Raw genomic sequence first — 4,426 nt, 5'->3', positions numbered from 1 at the left:
TCTTTTTTTTAATGTTGGTAGTTGATCTACCAAATTCATTGATTAGAGGGGGAAAAACCAGTACAGGGGAGGCCCAAGGGGCAATGCATCTAGAGAAAAGATGCCAAAAGGAAAAAGATTACAGAAGGAAACCCCTCAGCCTGGGTCGAATGGGATCCCAGCTCCCGCCATATTCCAAAGTATGATCTCTTCCTTCACACGCTGCAGAAAAGAGCGCACCTCCATCCTTTTATCCTCAAAAATGCGCCTGTTGCGTTCAGCCCAGAGCTCCCAAGAGACTAGGTTCACTAGAGACAGTGCCCTTTTCGTTTTGCCGGTCCGGCCTTCATGCAGCAGGTGATCATCCACTTGTTGATGCTAGTTACATGCGCCCAGCCCGTAGGCTGCAGTGCAGGCATGTTGGCAAGACCAGCCAAGCCCTCCCAGCTCTGCTTCGCCCATGGGCATTCGACCAGCAGGTGAAAGGCCATTTCCAGGTTGCGTTCACATAGCGCATAGAAGTAGTTGTTCTCCCAGCCGTGGCGAAGGAGCAGGTCGGCTGTTAGGATGCGGCCCAAAGATGTCGTCCAGAGGAAGAAACAACACTTAGCAGGCGCCCAACCCTTCCACATCAGCGCAGTGGCCTCTGGTAGGCAGATTTGGTAGTGTATTCTTGACTTGAGTTGAACCTCCATACGATCTTGTCAGGGGTACCATCGACTAGAGTCACCAAGTCAAGCAAACCGGCTAGTCGAGTCAACTCACCCTCCATTTGTACTGTGAGGCCATGCGCAAGGTCTAGCATCCACCTATCCTCATACAGTGCTTCTCTGATCGAGCGATTCTTTCTGATGGAGACTCTGAACAGGTTTGGAGCAATTGTTTTTGGACATAGGCCTTGCAACCATCGGTCATGCCAGAAGCTTGCAAGTCTGCCATCGTTTACTGTGATCGATGTCGCCATGGAGAATAGCGCCTTGTCAGAGTTGTCGCAAGGCAAGTCCAGACCAACCCAAGGCCTCTCCGGGTGTTGCCAGGACATCCAGAGCCATCGAAGGCGGAGCGCTCGCCCGAATTTCTGTAGATCAAAGACACCCAGGCCCCCAAGGTGCTTCGGCCGTGCCAGTAGAGCCCAACTGACTCTACATTTTCCTCTTGTACACATCGTCTCCCCACTCCATAACCATGCAGTGCAAAGCCGAACGACCTGCTTCCGAATCCACATGGGAAGCTTGTGCACAGTCATCAAGTAGATAGCGAGGGAGATGAGTGTTGATTTAAGTAGCACTAGCCTTCCACTCTTGGCCATCATGCCGCCCTTCCAGCAAGCAATTTTGTCACCAAACTTCAGCAGCCAAGGCTCAAGGTCCACTTTTTTGAGAGCGCGCAGGGAGAGCGGCATGCCAAGGTAATTGCACGGAAAGTGCTTCACCACCACCCCAAGCGGCTGTAGTAGTTGCTGTAGGTCTAGATTTCCACATCGAATGGGCATGGCCGAGCTCTTGGATATGTTCGTGTGAAGGCCAGTGACACTCCCGAAGAACATGAGCAGTAACTTTATCATATTGGCGTCGGACACCAATGGCTTCAGAAACAGGACGACATCGTCCGCGTAGAACGAGCAGCGCATCACTGAACGGCGCCCGGGGAGCTTTGATAGGAGACCTCATTTAGTGGCTAGGCTCATGATTCACTGCAGGGGGTCCTGGCAAGTACAAAGAGGAATGGTGAGATGGGGTCACCCTGCCGCAGTCCTTGCCCATGGAAAATTGAGTCTGATAAGGCTCCGTTGATCAAGACACGTGATGAAGAGGTTCGAAGGAGCATGGCAATCCACTCCCTTCATCTGACGCTAAATCCCCTTGCCCTGAGCATATCCAACAGATAGGTCCAAGACACAGAGTCAAATGCTTTCGTGATATCAAGCTTTAGCAGGACGGCCGCCTTCTTGCTTTTGTGGAAGAACCTTGCAGTGTTCTGGACATATAGAAAATTTTCCTGGATGCTACGATGCTTGATGAAAGCGGCCTAGCAAGGGTCAACAAGCTGACTCAGTTTCGGTGCAAGTCTTCTGGCTAAAATCTTAGTGAATATTTGATCAGGCTGTGTACGAGAGAGATCGGCTGGAAGTCCTGCAATCTATCTGCACCTAATTTCTTAGGCAAAAGGACAAGCAGAGCTTTGTTGATCCTAGCAAGACCGGTGCTGTCCATGTGATAGAGTTGATTGAGCGCCGCAAGAAGGTCAAGCTTAATTATCTCCCAGCATGTCCTGAAGAAACCTCCCAAAAAGCCATCCGGGCCGGGCGCCTTATCCGCAGGTGTGTCATTAATTGTAGCTTTGACCTCTTGGAGGGTGAATTCCCCTTCTATGTCATGCATATCAACCTGATTAAGGTCCAACTCGTTCCAATTGAACGTGGTCGTGGTCGTTTGGGCCGTCCCAAAGACATCAGTGAAATAGCCATGGGCTATCTGTAACATTCCTTCCGCAGAGGATACCGCGCCTCCTGGGCCATGGAAGATGTGGATCATATTCCGCTTATGCCGAGCGTTCTCTTTCCGCTGGAAGAACTTTGTATTGGCGTCTCCAGCCTTGAGCCAAAGCACACGGGTCCGCTGACGGCGCTTGGTCTTAAGCAAGACTGCCAAACCCATCGTTCTGGATTTAAGCGTACACCACAGGTCCTGTTCAGCAATCGTTAGCTGGTGCGATTCTTGCGCAACCTCAAGCTGCAGAATTAACTCATTGGTAATGGCCAGCTGTTTTTGCAAATCTCCGATGTGTGTTCGGCTCCAGTTTCGTAGCGCTTTGCTAGTGTGCCAAAGCTTCGTGTTCAGGCGTGAAATCGGGCATCTGCCACCAGTTCCTTCCGCCCAGGCCACTGCACTACCTCATGAAAACCCGCGATGAACTGCCAATAAATCTCATAGCGGAACCGGCGGTTGGTAGCAATGATGCCCTCATTTACCAACATCAGCGGACAGTGGTCGGAGATGGTAGAGGCAAGCGGCAGTAACTTGGCGGCCGAGAAAAGCAGCTCCCACTCAACATTACAGAAGGCATGATCTAGACGAACAAGGGTGGGTACTTGCTGCTCATTACTCCATGTGTACTTGCGACCAACTAGGGGAATTTCGTGCAGGCTTGACCTGTTAAGGGTGCGGCGGAAACGATTCATCCAATGCCGGCAGACTCGATTATTGTTTTTTCCTTGCGGGTCTTTCATCAGGTTGAAATCGCCTATTAGCATCCAGGGGCCAAGGGTTGCGTTATGAATCAGCGCAAGTTCGGCAAGGAATGCTTGCTTCCTAGGCTCATCATGTGGCCCATAGACAGTGGTCAAAGACCACAAATCCCCTCCATCCACAGGCGAGAAGCAAGCCGTGATGGAGAACTCGCGTGTCTCGATCATGGTTGCCGTGAAGCAATCAGACCTCCAACCTAGAAGGATCCCTCCTCTGGTGCCGTTAGCATTAAGGGCAACGTGCATATCGAACCTCGGCCCCAGGATCTCAAGCCGGTCCGCCACCGAACAGGCCGCAAGCTTAGATTCCTGCAAGCAGATAATCGAACTTGCCGACTGATCAATCAACGCGCGGACCGACGCGCGCCGTGCGGAATCGTTCAGTCCCCTAACATTCCAGTTCAAGATAGACAGCTGATCATTCATGGAAAACAAGGGAAACAACCGGGGTACATTGGTGAGGCTAACAGGTACTAAGAGACAGGTTCAGGTGACGGGCAAGGGGCAGCCAAGGGGCGCACAACCAGAAAATGGATGCTGGCGATACAGAGGCAGCCAATGGGCGCACAGAGAGGGCACAGGGGCAGACAAAGAAGTAGGCACTAATCATGGGAAACTAAAGAGCTACAGATGGACGAGCGGCGCGTGCATCAGGCGGCCCTCACAAAGAGCTCCTCAAGGATGGCCTGCAGTTCCTCATCAGGAAGACGAAGTTGCGCCGGCGAGGTTAGCCCTGCAATCTCTGCTAGCTTGGCCACGTTCTCCGGCGGCATAGGGGCACCGAAAAACTGGACATATGATAGCAGAGTGTCATCGGAGAACTCCTCAGCCTTCTTGATGATGCCCAGCTTGACGCAGATCACGGCCTGGGTGCGCCTGGAGGTGGAGAAGCTTGAACGCAGCCGAACCAGCCTGGTGCTCTGACGAGTTGCCTTCCCTGCTCCAAGAAGGCGCTGGCGCAGCGAGCGCTTCTGTGAGCTCAAGGCAGCAGCAGGAAGGGAGCCCAAAACAGAGGAAGAAAGCAGAGCCGCGATCTTGTTGACAAAAGCACGCTGCTCATCGGTGTGCAGTTCCGCCATTCATGCCGTGATAGCCATCACCAGGCCAGGGCCGGTCAGGTTTGCCTCCGCCAGAGCGCGTCTAGCGCGTTGTTCCTCCACCGACTGGGTCAGACAGCCCCACGGCCCAACACCCATATCC

The sequence above is a fragment of the Triticum dicoccoides genome, chromosome 3B, assembly GCF_002162155.2.
Source record: "Triticum dicoccoides isolate Atlit2015 ecotype Zavitan chromosome 3B, WEW_v2.0, whole genome shotgun sequence".
Classification (NCBI taxonomy): Eukaryota; Viridiplantae; Streptophyta; class Magnoliopsida; order Poales; family Poaceae; genus Triticum; species Triticum dicoccoides.
The sequence above is the reverse complement of the archived record's forward strand: the minus strand, read 5'-3'. Positions refer to the sequence as shown.